The sequence below is a fragment of the Eurosta solidaginis genome, chromosome X (assembly GCF_040869045.1).
Source record: "Eurosta solidaginis isolate ZX-2024a chromosome X, ASM4086904v1, whole genome shotgun sequence".
Taxonomy (NCBI): Eukaryota; Metazoa; Arthropoda; class Insecta; order Diptera; family Tephritidae; genus Eurosta; species Eurosta solidaginis.
Genome location: NC_090324.1, coordinates 209,821,293 through 209,839,705, shown reverse-complemented (window position 1 = coordinate 209,839,705; position 18,413 = coordinate 209,821,293).

The window sequence follows — 18,413 nt, the reverse complement described above, 5'->3', positions numbered from 1 at the left end:
CTGTGGATTAATATACACATAAAAAACTACCGTCTGCAAAAATAAAATCGAATCTATCTTGCTTGGTGCAATAGATATGGGCACTTATCCCTTATAGTCGGTTAAGACCACCCACTATGACGTAGAAACTGAACCGTTAACGATAGAATCTTTGATCAGCTTCTGGATTACTATAAACAAAAAAACCTACCATCTGCAAAAATAAAATCGATTCTATGTTGCTTGGTTCAATAGATATGGACACTTATCCCTTTTAGTCGGTTAACCCAACCCACTATGACGTAGAAATTGAACCGTTAACGATAGAGCCTTAGATCAGCCTGTGGATTACTGTACACACAAAAGACTGCCGTCTGCAAAAATAAAATCGAATCTATCTTGCTTGGTTCGATATATATGGACACTTATCTCTTATAGTCGGTTAAGCCCACCCACTATGACGTAGAAACTGAACCGTTAACGATAGAATCTTTGATCAGCTTCTGGATTAATATAAACATAAAAACCTACCATCTGCAAAAACAAAATCGATTCTATCTTGCTTGGTTCAATAGATATGGACACTTATCCCTTTTAGTCGGTTAAGGCCACCCACTATGACGCAGAAACTGAACCGCTAACGATAGAATCTTTGATCAGCTTCTGGATTAATATAAACATAAAAACCTACCATCTGCAAAAATAAAATCGATTCTATGTTGCTTGGTTCAATAGATATGGACACTTATCCCTTTTAGTCGGTTACCTCCACCGTTAACGATAGAAACTTTGATCAACTTCTGGATTAATATACACATAAAAACCTACCATCTGCAAAAATAAAATCGATTCTATCTTTCTTGGTGCAATAGATATGGACACTTATTCCTTTTAGTCGTTTAACCCCACCCACTATGATGTAGAAATTGAACCGTTAACGACAGAACCTTGGATCAGCTTGTGGACTAATACGCGCATAAAATCTACCATCTGCAAAAATAAAATCGATTCTATCTTGCTTGGTTCAATAGATATGGACACTTATCCCTTTTAGTCGGTTAACTCCACCCACTATGACGTAGAAACTGAACCGTTAACGATAGAACCTTTGATCAGCTTCTGGATTAATATACACATAAAAACCTACCATCTGCAAAAATAAAATCGATTATATCTTGCTTGGTGCAATATATATGGACACTTATCCCTTTTAATCGGATAACCCCACCCACTATGTCGTAGAAATTGAACCGTTAACGATAGAACCTTGGATCAGCTTCTGGATTAATATACACATAGAAACCTACCATCTGCAAAAATAAAATCGATTATATGTTGTTTGGTGCAATAGATATGGACACTTATCCCTTTTAGTCGTTTAACCCCACCCACTATGACGTAGAAATTGAACCGTTAACGACAGAACCTTGGATTCGCTCGTGGATTAATACACGCTTAAAAACCTACCATCTGCAAAAATAAAATCGATTATATCTTACCTGGTTCAATAGATATGGACACTTATCCCTTTTAGTCGGTTAACTCCACCCACTATGACGTAGAAACTGAACCGTTAACGATAGAACCTTTGGTCAGCTTCTGGATTAATATGCACATAAAAAACTACCATCTGCAAAAATAAAATCGATTCTATCTTGCTTGGTGCAATAGATATGGACACTTATCCCTTTTAGTCGGTTAACCCCACCCACTATGACGTAGAAATTTAACCGTTAACGATAGAACTTTGGATCAGCTTGTGGATTAATATGCACATAAAAAACTACCGTCTGCAAAAATAAAATCGAATCTATCTTGCTTGGTGCAATAGATATGGGCACTTATCCCTTATAGTCGGTTAAGACCACCCACTATGACGTAGAAACTGAACCGTTAACGATAGAATCTTTGATCAGCTTCTGGATTACTATAAACAAAAAAACCTACCATCTGCAAAACTAAAATGGATTCTGTGTTGCTTGGTTCATTAGACATGGACACTTATCCCTTTTAGTCGGTTAACCCAACCCACTATGACGTAGAAATTGAACCGTTAACGATAGAGCCTTAGATCAGCCTGTGGATTAATATACACATAAAAGACTGCCGTCTGCAAAATTAAAACCGAATCTATCTTGCTTGGTTCGATATATATGGACACTTATCCCTTATAGTCGGTTAAGCCCACCCACTATGACGTAGAAACTGAACCGTTAACGATAGAATCTTTGATCAGCTTCTGGATTAATATAAACATAAAAACCTACCATCTGCAAAAATAAAATCGATTCTATCTTGCTTGGTTCAATAGATATGGACACTTATCCCTTTTAGTCGGTTAAGCCCACCCACTATGACGTAGAAACTGAACCGCTAACGATAGAATCTTTGATCACCTTCTGGATTAATATAAACATAAAAACCTACCATCTGCAAAAATAAAATCGATTCTATGTTGCTTGGTTCAATAGATATGGACACTTATCCCTTTTAGTCGGTTAACTCCACCTACTTTGACGTAGAAATTGAACCGTTAACGATAGAACCTTTGATCAACTTCTGGATTAATATACACATAAAAACCTACCATCTGCAAAAATAAAATCGATTCTATCTTTCTTGGTGCAATAGATATGGACACTTAGTCCTTTTAGTCGTTTAACCCCACCCACTATGACGTAGAAATTGAACCGTTAACGACAGAACCTTGGATCAGCTTGTGGATTAATACGCGCATAAAATCTACCATCTGCAAAAATAAAATCGATTCTATCTTGCTTGGTTCAATAGATATGGACACTTATCCCTTTTAGTCGGTTAACTCCACCCACTATGACGTAGAAACTGAACTGTTAACGATAGAACCTTTGATCAGCTTCTGGATTAATATACACATAAAAACCTACCATCTGCAAAAATAAAATCGATTCTATCTTGCTTGGTGCAATAGATATGGACACTTATCCCTTTTAGTCGGTTAACTCCACCCACTATGACGTACAAACTGAACTGTTAACGATAGAACCTTTGATCAGCTTCTGGATTAATATACACATAAAAACCTACCATCTGCAAAAATAAAATCGATTCTATCTTGCTTGGTGCAATAGATATGGACACTTATCCCTTTTAATCGGATAACCCCACCCACTTTGTCGTAGAAATTGAACCGTTAACGATAGAACCTTGGATCAGCCTCTGGATTAATATACACATAGAAACCTACCATCTGCAAAAATAAAATCGATTCTATGTTGCTTGGTTCAATAGATATGGACACTTATCCCTTTTAGTCGGTTAACCCCACCTACTTTGACGTAGAATTTGAACCGTTAACGATAGAACCTTGGATCAGCTTGTGGATTAATATACACATAAAAACCTAACATCTGCAAAAATAAAATCTATTATATCTTGTTTGGTGCAATAGATATGGACACTTATCCCTTTTAGTCGTTTAACCCCACCCACTATGACGTAGAAATTGAACCGTTAACGACAGAACCTTGGATCCGCTCGTGGATTAATACACGCATAAAAACCTACCATCTGCAAAAATAAAATCGATTCTATCTTGCTTGGTTCAATAGATATGGACACTTATCCCTTTTAGTCGGTTAACTCCACCCGCTATGACGTAGAAACTGAACCGTTAACGATAGAACCTTTGGTCAGCTTCTGGATTAATATACACATAAAAACCTACCATCTGCAAAAATAAAATTGATTCTATCTTGCTTGGTGCAATAGATATGGACACTTATCCCTTTTAGTCGGTTAACCCCACCCACTATGACGTAGAAATTTAACCGTTAACGATAGAACCTTGGATCAGCTTGTGGATTAATATGCACATAAAAACCTACCATCCGCAAAAATAAAATCGATTCTATCTCGCTTGGTGCAATAGATATGGACACTTATCCCTTTTAGTCGTTTAACCACCCACTATGACGTAGAAATTGAACCGTTAACGACAGAACCTTGGATCCGCTCGTGGATTAATACACGCATAAAAACCTACCATCTGCAAAAATAAAATCGATTCTATCTTGCTTGGTTCATTAGATATGGACACTTATCCCTTTTAGTCGGTTAACTCCACCCACTATGGCGTAGAAACTGAACGGTTAACGATAGAACCTTTGGTCAGCTTCTGGATTAATATACACATAAAAACCTACCATCTGCAAAAATAAAATCGATTCTATCTTGCTTGGTGCAATAGATATGGGCACTTATCCCTTTTAATCGGTTAACCCCATCCACTATGTCGTAGAAATTGACCGTTAACAATGGAACCTTGGATTAGCTTGTGGATTAATATACACATAAAAATCTAACATCTGCAAGAATAAAATCGATTCTATCTTGCTTGGTGCAATAGATATGGGCACTTATCCCTTTTAATCGGTTAACCCCACCCACTATGTCGTAGAAATTGACCGTTAACAATGGAACCTTGGATTAGCTTGTGGATTAATATACACATAAAAATCTAACATCTGCAAGAATAAAATCGATTCTTTCTTGCTTGGTGCAATAGATATGGACACTTATCCATTTTAGTCGGTTAACCCAACCCACTATGACGTAGAAATTGAACCGTTAACGATAGAGTCTTATATCAGCCTGTGGATTAATATACACATAAAAAACTACCGTCTGCAAAAATAAAATCGAATCTATCTTGCTTGGTGCAATAGATATGGGCACTTATCCCTTATAGTCGGTTAAGACCACCCACTATGACGTAGAAACTGAACCGTTAACGATAGAATTTTTGATCAGATTCTGGATTACTATAAACAAAAAAAAATACCATCTGCAAAAATAAAATCGATTCTATGTTGCTTGGTTCAATAGATATGGACACTTATCCCTTTTAGTCGTTTAACCACCCACTATGACGTAGAAATTGAACCGTTAACGACAGAACCTTGGATCCGCTCGTGGATTAATACACGCATAAAAACCTACCACCTGCAAAAATAAAATCGATTCTATCTTGCATGGTTCAATAGATATGGACACTTATCCCTTTTAGTCGGTTAACTCCACCCACTATGACGTAGAAACTGAACTGTTAACGATAGAACCTTTGATCAGCTTCTGGATTAATATACACATAAAAACCTACCATCTGCAAAAATAAAATCGATTCTATCTTGCTTGGTGCAATAGATATGGGCACTTATCCCTTTTAATCGGTTAACCCCACCCACTATGTCGTAGAAATTGACCGTTAACAATGGAACCTTGGATTAGCTTGTGGATTAATATACACATAAAAATCTAACATCTGCAAGAATAAAATCGATTCTATCTTGCTTGGTGCAATAGATATGGACACTTAGTCCTTTTAGTCGTTTAACCCCACCCACTATGACGTAGAAATTGAACCGTTAACGACAGAACCTTGGATCAGCTTGTGGATTAATACGCGCATAAAATCTACCATCTGCAAAAATAAAATCGATTCTATCTTGCTTGGTGCAATAGATATGGGCACTTATCCCTTTAAATCGGTTAACCCCACCCACTATGTCGTAGAAATTGACCGTTAACAATAGAACCTTGGATTAGCTTGTGGATTAATATACACATAAAAATCTAACATCTGCAAGAATAAAATCGATTCTTGCTTGCTTGGTGCAATAGATATGGACACTTATCCATTTTAGTCGGTTAACCCAACCCACTATGACGTAGAAATTGAACCGTTAACGATAGAGTCTTATATCAGCCTGTGGATTAATATACACATAAAAAACTACCGTCTGCAAAAATAAAATCGAATCTATCTTGCTTGGTGCAATAGATATGGGCACTTATCCCTTATAGTCGGTTAAGACCACCCACTATGACGTAGAAACTGAACCGTTAACGATAGAATTTTTGATCAGATTCTGGATTACTATAAACAAAAAAAAATACCATCTGCAAAAATAAAATCGATTCTATGTTGCTTTGTTCAATAGATATGGACACTTATCCCTTTTAGTCGGTTAACCCAACCCACTATGACGTAGAAATTGAACCGTTAACGATAGAGCTTTAGATCAGCCTGTGGATTAATATACACATAAAAGACTGACGTCTGCAAAAATAAAATCGAATATATCTTGCTTGGTTCGATATATATGGACACTTATCCCTTATAGTCGGTTAAGCCACCCACTATGACGTAGAAACTGAACCGTTAACGATAGAATCTTTGATCAGCTTCTGGATTAATACAAACATAAAAACCTACCATCTGCAAAAATAAAATCGATTCTATCTTTCTTGGTTCAATAGATACGGACACTTATCCCTTTTAGTCGGTTAAGCCCACCCACTATGACGTAGAAACTGAACCGCTAACGATAGAATCTTTGATCAGCTTCTGGATTAATATAAACAAAAAAACCTACCATCTGCAAAAATAAAATCGATTCTATGTTGCTTGGTTCAATAGATATGGACACTTATCCCTTTTAGTCGGTTAACCCAACCCACTATGACGAAGTAATTGAACCGTTAACAACAGAACCTTGTATCAGCTTGTGGATTAATATACACATAAAAACCTACCATCTGCAAGAATAAAATAGATTATATCTTGCTTGGTGCAATAGATATTGACACTTATCCCTTTTAGTCGTTTAACCCCACCCACTATGACGTAGAAATTGAAACGTTAACGGCAGAATCTTGGATCAGCTTGTGGATTAATACACACATAAAAACGTACCATCTTCAAAAACAAAATTGATTCTATTTTGCTTGGTGCAATAGATATGGACACTTATCCCTTTTAGTCGGTTAACCCCACCCACTATTACGTAGAAATTGAACCGTTAACGATAGAACTTTGAGTCAACTTGCGGATTAATATACACATAAAACCCTACCATCTGAAAAAATAAAATCGATTATATCTTGCGTGGTTCAATAGATATGGACACTTATCCATTTTAGTCGGTTAACCCAACCCACTATGACGGTGAAATTGAACCGTTAACGATAGAGTCTTATATCAGCCTGTGGATTAATATACACATAAAAAACTACCGTCTGCAAAAATAAAATCGAATCTATCTTGCTTGGTGCAATAGATATGGGCACTTATCCCTTATAGTCGGTTAAGACCACCCACTATGACGTAGAAACTGAACCGTTAACGATAGAATCTTTGATCAGCTTCTGGATTACTATAAACAAAAAAACCTACCATCTGCAAAAATAAAATCGATTCTATGTTGCTTGGTTCAATAGATATGGACACTTATCCCTTTTAGTCGGTTAACCCAACCCACTATGACGTAGAAATTGAACCGTTAACGATAGAGCCTTAGATCAGCCTGTGGATTAATGTACACACAAAAGACTGCCGTCTGCAAAAATAAAATCGAATCTATCTTGCTTGGTTCGATATATATGGACACTTATCCCTTATAGTCGGTTAAGCCCACCCACTATGACGTAGAAACTGAACCGTTAACGATAGAATCTTTGATCAGCTTCTGGATTAATATAAACATAAAAACCTACCATCTGCAAAAATAAAATCGATTCTATCTTGCTTGGTTCAATAGATATGGACACTTATCCCTTTTAGTCGGTTAAGGCCACCCACTATGACGCAGAAACTGAACCGCTAACGATAGAATCTTTGATCAGCTTCTGGATTAATATAAACATAAAAACCTACCATCTGCAAAAATAAAATCGATTCTATGTTGCTTGGTTCAATAGATATGGACACTTATCCCTTTTAGTCGGTTACCTCCACCGTTAACGATAGAAACTTTGATCAACTTCTGGATTAATATACACATAAAAACCTACCATCTGCAAAAATAAAATCGATTCTATCTTTCTTGGTGCAATAGATATGGACACTTATTCCTTTTAGTCGTTTAACCCCACCCACTATGATGTAGAAATTGAACCGTTAACGACAGAACCTTGGATCAGCTTGTGGACTAATACGCGCATAAAATCTACCAACTGCAAAAATAAAATCGATTCTATCTTGCTTGGTTCAATAGATATGGACACTTATCCCTTTTAGTCGGTTAACTCCACCCACTATGACGTAGAAACTGAACCGTTAACGATAGAACCTTTGATCAGCTTCTGGATTAATATACACATAAAAACCTACCATCTGCAAAAATAAAATCGATTATATCTTGCTTGGTGCAATATATATGGACACTTATCCCTTTTAATCGGATAACCCCACCCACTATGTCGTAGAAATTGAACCGTTAACGATAGAACCTTGGATCAGCTTCTGGATTAATATACACATAGAAACCTACCATCTGCAAAAATAAAATCGATTATATGTTGTTTGGTGCAATAGATATGGACACTTATCCCTTTTAGTCGTTTAACCCCACCCACTATGACGTAGAAATTGAACCGTTAACGACAAAACCTTGGATTCGCTCGTGGATTAATACACGCTTAAAAACCTACCATCTGCAAAAATAAAATCGACTATATCTTACCTGGTTCAATAGATATGGACACTTATCCCTTTTAGTCGGTTAACTCCACCCACTATGACGTAGAAACTGAACCGTTAACGATAGAACCTTTGGTCAGCTTCTGGATTAATATGCACATAAAAAACTACCATCTGCAAAAATAAAATCGATTCTATCTTGCTTGGTGCAATAGATATGGACACTTATCCCTTTTAGTCGGTTAACCCCACCCACTATGACGTAGAAATTTAACCGTTAACGATAGAACTTTGGATCAGCTTGTGGATTAATATGTACATAAAAAACTACCGTCTGCAAAAATAAAATCGAATCTATCTTGCTTGGTCCAATAGATATGGGCACTTATCCCTTATAGTCGGTTAAGACCACCCACTATGACGTAGAAACTGAACCGTTAACGATAGAATCTTTGATCAGCTTCTGGATTAATATAAACATAAAAACCTACCATCTGCAAAAATAAAATCGATTCTATCTTGCTTGGTTCAATAGATATGGACACTTATCCCTTTTAGTCGGTTAAGCCCACCCACTGTGACGTAGAAACTGAACCGCTAACGATAGCATCTTTGATCACCTTCTGGATTAATATAAACATAAAAACCTACCATCTGCAAAAATAAAATCGATTCTATGTTGCTTGGTTCAATAGATATGGACACTTATCCCTTTTAGTCGGTTAACTCCACCTACTTTGACGTAGAAACTGAACCGCTAACGATAGAATCTTTGATCAGCTTCTGGATTACTATAAACAAAAAAACCTACCATCTGCAAAACTAAAATGGATTCTGTGTTGCTTGGTTCATTAGACATGGACACTTATCCCTTTTAGTCGGTTAACCCAACCCACTATGACGTAGAAATTGAACCGTTAACGATAGAGCCTTAGATCAGCCTGTGGATTAATATACACATAAAAGACTGCCGTCTGCAAAATTAAAACCGAATCTATCTTGCTTGGTTCGATATATATGGACACTTATCCCTTATAGTCGGTTAAGCCCACCCACTATGACGTAGAAACTGAACCGTTAACGATAGAATCTTTGATCAGCTTCTGGATTAATATAAACATAAAAACCTACCATCTGCAAAAATAAAATCGATTCTATCTTGCTTGGTTCAATAGATATGGACACTTATCCCTTTTAGTCGGTTAAGCCCACCCACTGTGACGTAGAAACTGAACCGCTAACGATAGAATCTTTGATCACCTTCTGGATTAATATAAACATAAAAACCTACCATCTGCAAAAATAAAATCGATTCTATGTTGCTTGGTTCAATAGATATGGACACTTATCCCTTTTAGTCGGTTAACTCCACCTACTTTGACGTAGAAATTGAACCGTTAACGATAGAACCTTTGATCAACTTCTGGATTAATATACACATAAAAACCTACCATCTGCAAAAATAAAATCGATTCTATCTTTCTTGGTGCAATAGATATGGACACTTAGTCCTTTTAGTCGTTTAACCCCACCCACTATGACGTAGAAATTGAACCGTTAACGACAGAACCTTGGATCAGCTTGTGGATTAATACGCGCATAAAATCTACCATCTGCAAAAATAAAATCGATTCTATCTTGCTTGGTTCAATAGATATGGACACTTATCCCTTTTAGTCGGTTAACTCCACCCACTATGACGTAGAAACTGAACTGTTAACGATAGAACCTTTGATCAGCTTCTGGATTAATATACACATAAAAACCTACCATCTGCAAAAATAAAATCGATTCTATCTTGCTTGGTGCAATAGATATGGACACTTATCCCTTTTAGTCGGTTAACTCCACCCACTATGACGTAGAAACTGAACTGTTAACGATAGAACCTTTGATCAGCTTCTGGATTAATATACACATAAAAACCTACCATCTGCAAAAATAAAATCGATTCTATCTTGCTTGGTGCAATAGATATGGACACTTATCCCTTTTAATCGGATAACCCCACCCACTTTGTCGTAGAAATTGAACCGTTAACGATAGAACCTTGGATCAGCTTGTGGATTAATATACACATAAAAACCTAACATCTGCAAAAATAAAATCTATTATATCTTGTTTGGTGCAATAGATATGGACACTTATCCCTTTTAGTCGTTTAACCCCACCCACTATGACGTAGAAATTGAACCGTTAACGACAGAACCTTTGGTCAGCTTCTGGATTAATATACACATAAAAACCTACCATCTGCAAAAATAAAATCGATTCTATCTTGCTTGGTTCAATAGATATGGACACTTATCCCTTTTAGTCGTTTAACCCCACCCACTATGACGTAGAAATTGAACCGTTAACGACAGAACCTTTGGTCAGCTTCTGGATTAATATACACATAAAAACCTACCATCTGCAAAAATAAAATCGATTCTATCTTGCTTGGTTCAATAGATATGGACACTTATCCCTTTTAGTCGGTTAACTCCACCCGCTATGACGTAGAAACTGAAACGTTAACGATAGAACCTTTGGTCAGCTTCTGGATTAATATACACATAAAAACCTACCATCTGCAAAAATAAAATTGATTCTATCATGCTTGGTGCAATAGATATGGACACTTATCCCTTTTAGTCGGTTAACCCCACCCACTATGACGTAGAAATTTAACCGTTAACGATAGAACCTTGGATCAGCTTGTGGATTAATATGCACATAAAAACCTACCATCCGCAAAAATAAAATCGATTCTATCTCGCTTGGTGCAATAGATATGGACGCTTATCCCTTTTAGTCGTTTAACCACCCACTATGACGTAGAAATTGAACCTTTAACGACAGAACCTTGGATCCGCTCGTGGATTAATACACGCATAAAAACCTACCATCTGCAAAAATAAAATCGATTCTATCTTGCTTGGTTCAATAGATATGGACACTTATCCCTTTTAGTCGGTTAACTCCACCCACTATGGCGTAGAAACTGAACGGTTAACGATAGAACCTTTGGTCAGCTTCTGGATTAATATACACATAAAAACCTACCATCTGCAAAAATAAAATCGATTCTATCTTGCTTGGTGCAATAGATATGGGCACTTATCCCTTTTAATCGGTTAACCCCATCCACTATGTCGTAGAAATTGACCGTTAACAATGGAACCTTGGATTAGCTTGTGGATTAATATACACATAAAAATCTAACATCTGCAAGAATAAAATCGATTCTATCTTGCTTGGTGCAATAGATATGGGCACTTATCCCTTTTAATCGGTTAACCCCACCCACTATGTCGTAGAAATTGACCGTTAACAATGGAACCTTGGATTAGCTTGTGGATTAATATACACATAAAAATCGAACATCTGCAAGAATAAAATCGATTCTTTCTTGCTTGGTGCAATAGATATGGACACTTATCCCTTTTAGTCGTTTAACCACCCACTATGACGTAGAAATTGAACCGTTAACGACAGAACCTTGGATCCGCTCGTGGATTAATACACGCATAAAAACCTACCATCTGCAAAAATAAAATCGATTCTATCTTGCTTGGTTCAATAGATATGGACACTTATCCCTTTTAGTCGGTTAACTCCACCCACTATGACGTAGAAACTGAACTGTTAACGATAGAACCTTTGATCAGCTTCTGGATTAATATACACATAAAAACCTACCATCTGCAAAAATAAAATCGATTCTATCTTGCTTGGTGCAATAGATATGGGCACTTATCCCTTTTAATCTGTTAACCCCACCCACTATGTCGTAGAAATTGACCGTTAACAATGGAACCTTGGATTAGCTTGTGGATTAATATACACATAAAAATCTAACATCTGCAAGAATAAAATCGATTCTATCTTGCTTGGTGCAATAGATATGGACACTTAGTCCTTTTAGTCGTTTAACCCCACCCACTATGACGTAGAAATTGAACCGTTAACGACAGAACCTTGGATCAGCTTGTGGATTAATACGCGCATAAAATCTACCATCTGCAAAAATAAAATCGATTCTATCTTGCTTGGTGCAATAGATATGGGCACTTATCCCTTTAAATCGGTTAACCCCACCCACTATGTCGTAGAAATTGACCGTTAACAATAGAACCTTGGATTAGCTTGTGGATTAATATACACATAAAAATCTAACATCTGCAAGAATAAAATCGATTCTTTCTTGCTTGGTGCAATAGATATGGACACTTATCCCTTTTAGTCGTTTAACCACCCACTATGACGTAGAAATTGAACCGTTAACGACAGAACCTTGGATCCGCTCGTGGATTAATACACGCATAAAAACCTACCATCTGCAAAAATAAAATCGATTCTATCTTGCTTTGTTCAATAGATATGGACACTTATCCCTTTTAGTCGGTTAACTCCACCCACTATGACGTAGAAACTGAACCGTTAACGATAGAACCTTTGGTCAGCTTCTGGATTAATATACACATAAAAACCTACCATCTGCAAAAATAAAATCGATTCTATCTTGCTTGGTGCAATAGATATGGACACTTATCCCTTTTAATCGGTTAACCCCACCCAATATGACGTAGAAATTGACCGTTAACAATGGAACCTTGGATTAGCTTGTGGATTAATATACACATAAAAACCTAACATCTGCAAGAATAAAATCGATTCTATCTTGCTTGGTGCAATAGATATGGACACTTATCCCTTTTAGTCGTTTAACCACCCACTATGATGTAGAAATTGACCGTTAACAATAGAACCTTGGATTAGCTTGTCGATTAATATTCACATAAAAACCTACCATCTGCAAAAATAAAATCGATTCTATCTTGTTTGGTGCAATAGATATGGACACTTATCCCTTTTAGTTGTTTAAACCCACCTACTTTGACGTAGAATTTGAACCGTTAACGATAGAACCTTGGATCAGCTTGTGGATTAATATACACATAAAGACCTACCATCTGCAAAAATAAAATCGATTCTATCTTGTTTGGTGCAATAGATATGGACACTTATCCCTTTTAGTCGTTTAACCCCACCCACTATGACGTAGAAATTGAACCGTTAACTATAGAAACTTGGATTAGCTTGTGGATTAATATACACATAAAACCTAACATCTGCAAGAATAAAATCGATCCTATCTTGCTTGGCGCAATAGATATGGACACTTATCCCTTTTAGTCGTTTAACCACCCACTATGACGTAGAAACTGAACCGTTAACGATAGAACCTTTAATCAGCTTCTGGATTAATATACACATAAAAACCTACCATCCGCAAATATAAAATCGATTCTATCTTGCTTGGTTCAATATATATGGACACTTATCCCTTTTACCGGTTCACCCCACCCACTATGACGAAGAAACTGAACCGTTAACGATAGAACCTTTGATCAGCTTCTGGATTAATATACACATAAAAACCTACCATCTGCAAAAATTAAATGGATTCTATCTTGCTTCGTGCAATAGATATGGACACTTATCCCTTTTAATCGGTTAACCCCACCCACTATGACGTAGAAATTGAACCGTTAACAATAGAATCTTTGATCAGCTTCTGGATTAATATAAACATAAAACCCTACCATCTGCAAAAATAAAATCGATTCTATCTTGCTTGGTGCAATAGATATGGACACTTATCCCTTTTAATCGGTTAACCCCACCCACTATGACGTAGAAATTGAACCGTTAACAATAGAATCTTTGATCAGCTTCTGGATTAATATAAACATAAAAACCTACCATCTGCAAAAATAAAATCGATTCTATGTTGCTTGGTTCAATAGATATGGACACTTATCCCTTTTAGTCGTTTAACCCAACCCACTATGAGGTAGAAATTGAACCGTTAACGACAGAACCTTGGATCAGCTTGTGGATTAATACACGCATAAAAACCTACCATCTGCAAATATAAAATCGATTCTATCTTGCTTGGTTCAATAGATATGGACACTTATCCCTTTTAGTCGTTTAACCCCACCCACTATGACGTAGAAATTGAAACGTTAACGGCAGAATCTTGGATCAGCTTGTGGATTAATACACACATAAAAACGTAACATCTTCAAAAACAAAATTGATTCTATCTTGCTTGGTGCAATAGATATGGACACTTATCCCTTTTAGTCGGTTAACCCCACCCACTATGACGTAGAAATTGAACCGTTAACGATAGAACTTTGAGTCAACTTGCGGATTAATATACACATAAAACCCTACCATCTGAAAAAATAAAATCGATTATATCTTGCGTGGTTCAATAGATATGGACACTTATCCATTTTAGTCGGTTAACCCAACCCACTATGACGGTGAAATTGAACCGTTAACGATAGAGTCTTATATCAGCCTGTGGATTAATATACACATAAAAGACTGCCGTCTGCAGAAATAAAATCGAATCTATCTTGCTTGGTTCGATATATATGGACACTTATCCCTTATAGTCGGTTAAGCCCACCCACTATGACGTAGAAACTGAACCGTTAACGGTAGAATTTTTGATCAGCTTCTGGATTAATATAAACATAAAAACCTACCATCTGCAAAAATAAAATCGATTCTATCTTGCTTGGTTCAATAGATATGGACACTTATCCCTTTTAGTCGGTTAAGCCCACCCACTATGACGTAGAAACTGAACCGCTAACGATAGAATCTTTGATCAGCTTCTGGATTAATATAAACATAAAAACCTACCATCTGCAAAAATAAAATCGATTCTATGTTGCTTGCTTCACTAGATATGGACACTTATCCCTTTTAGTCGGTTAACCCCACCTACTTTGACGTAGAATTTGAACCGTTAACAATAGAACCTTGGATCAGCTTGTGGATTAATATACACATAAAAACCTACCATCTGCAAAAATAAAATCGATTCTATCTTGTTTGGTGCAATAGATATGGACACTTATCCCTTTTAGTCGTTTAACCCCACCCACTATGACGTAGAAATTGAACCGTTAACGACAGAACCTTGGATCAGCTTGTGGATTAATATACACATAAAAACCTACCATCTGCAAAAATAAAATCGATTCTATCTTGCTTGGTGCAATAGATATGGGCACTTATCCCTTTTAATCGGTTAACACCACCCACTATGACGTAGAAATTGACCGTTAACAATAGAACCTTGTATTAGCTTGTGGATTAATATACACATAAAAACCTAACATCTGCAAGAATAAAATAGATTCTATCTTGCTTGGTGCAATAGATATGGACACTTATCCCCTTTAGTCGTTTACACACCCACTATGACGTAGAAACTGAACCGTTAACGATAGAACCTTTGATCAGCTTCTGGATTAATATACACATAAAAACCTACCATCTGCAAAAATTAAATGGATTCTATCTTGCTTGGTTCAATATATATGGACACTTATCCCGCTTTAATCGGTTAACCCCACCCACTATGACGTGGAAATTGAACCGTTAACAGTAGAATTTTTGATCAGCTTCAGGATTAATATAAACATAAAAACCTACCATCTGCAAAAATAAAATCGATTATATCTTGCTTGGTGCAATAGATATGGACACTTATCCCTTTTAGTCGTTTAACCCCACCCACTATGACGTAGAAATTGAACCGTTAACGACAGAACCTTGGATCCGCTTGTGGATTAATACACGCATAAAAACCTACCATCTGCCAAAATAAAATCGACTCTATCTTGCTTGGTTCAATAGATATGGACACTTATCCCTTTTAGTCGGTTAACTCCACCCACTATGACGTAGAAACTGAACAGTTAAAGATAGAACCTTTGATCAGCATCTGGATTAATATACACATAAAAACCTACCACCTGCAAAAATAAAATCGATTCTATCTTGCTTGGTGCAATAGATATGGACACTTATCCCTTTTAATCGGGTAACCCCACCCACTATGTCGTAGAAATTGAACCGTTAACGATAGAACCTTGGATCGGCTAGTGGATTAATATACACATAAAAACCTACCATCTGCAAAAATAAAATCGATTCTATCTTGTTTGGTGCAATAGCTATGGACACTTATCCCTTTTAGTCGTTTAACCCCACCCACTATGACGTAGAAATTGAACCGTTAACGATAGAAACTTGGATTAGCTTGTGGATTAATATACACATAAAAACCTAACATCTGCAAGAATAAAATGGATTATATCTTGCTTGGCGCAATAGATATGGACACTTATCCCTTTTAGTCGTTTAACCACCCACTATGACGTAGAAACTGAACCGTTAACGATAGAACACCCACTATGACGTAGAAATTGAACCGTTAACGGCAGAACCTTGGATCAGCTTGTGGATTAATACACGCATAAAACCTACCATCTGCAAAAATAAAATCGATTCTATCTTGCTTGGTTCAATAGATATGGGCACTTATCGCTTTTAGTCTATTAACTCCACCCACTATGACGTAGAAACTCAACCGTTAACGATAGAACCTTTGATCAGCTTCTGGATTAATATACACATAAAAACCTACCATCTGCAAAAATTAAATGGATTATATCTTGCTTGGTGCAATAGATATGGACACTTATCCCTTTTAATCGGTTAACCCCACCCACTATGACGTAGAAATTGAACCGTTAACAATACAATCTTTGATCAGCTTCTGGATTAATATAAACATAAAACCGTACCATCTGCAAAAATAAAATCGACTCTATCTTGCTTGGTGCAATAGATATGGACACTTATCCCTTTTAATCGGTTAACCCCACCCACTATGACGTAGAAATTGAACCGTTAACAATAGAATCTTTGATCAGCTTCTGGATTAATATAAACATAAAAACCTCCCATCTGCAAAAATAAAATCGATTCTATGTTGCCTGGTTCAATAGATATGGACACTTATCCCTTTTAGTCGTTTAACCCCACCCACTATGACATAGAAATTGAACCGTTAACGACAGAACCTTGGATCAGCTTGTGGATTAATACACGCATAAAAACCTACCATCTGCAAAAATAAAATAGAATCTATCTTGCTTGGTTCGATAGATATTGACACTTATCCCTTTTAGTCGTTTAACCCCACCCACTATGAGGTAGAAATTGAACCGTTAACGACAGAACCTTGGATCAGCTTGTGGATTAATACACGCATAAAAACCTACTATCTGCAAATATAAAATCGATTCTATCTTGCTTGGTTCAATAGATATGGACACTTATCCCTTTTAGTCGTTTAACCCAACCCACTATGACGTAGAAATTGAAACGTTAACGGCAGAATCTTGGATCAGCTTGTGGATTAATACACACATAAAAACGTACCATCTTCAAAAACAAAATTGATTCTATCTTGCTTGGTGCAATAGATATGGACACTTATCCCTTTTAGTCGGTTAACCCCACCCACTATGACGTAGAAATTGAACCGCTAACGATAGAACTTTGAGTCAACTTGCGGATTAATATACACATAAAACCCTACCATCTGAAAAAATAAAATCGATTATATCTTGCTTGGTGCAATAGATATGGGCACTTATCCCTTTTAATCGGTTAACCCCACCCACTATGACGTAGAAATTGACCGTTAACAATAGAACCTTGTATTAGCTTGTGGATTAATATACACATAAAAACCTAACATCTGCAAGAATAAAATAGATTCTATCTTGCTTGGTGCAATAGATATGGACACTTATCCCCTTTAGTCGTTTAAACACCCACTATGACGTAGAAACTGAACCGTTAACGATAGAACCTTTGATCAGCTTCTGGATTAATATACACATAAAAACCTACCATCTGCAAAAATTAAATGGATTCTATCTTGCTTGGTTCAATAGATATGGACACTTATCCCTTTTAATCGGTTAACCCCACCCACTATGACGTGGAAATTGAACCGTTAACAGTAGAATTTTTGATCAGCTTCAGGATTAACATAAACATAAAAACCTACCATCTGCAAAAATAAAATCGATTATATCTT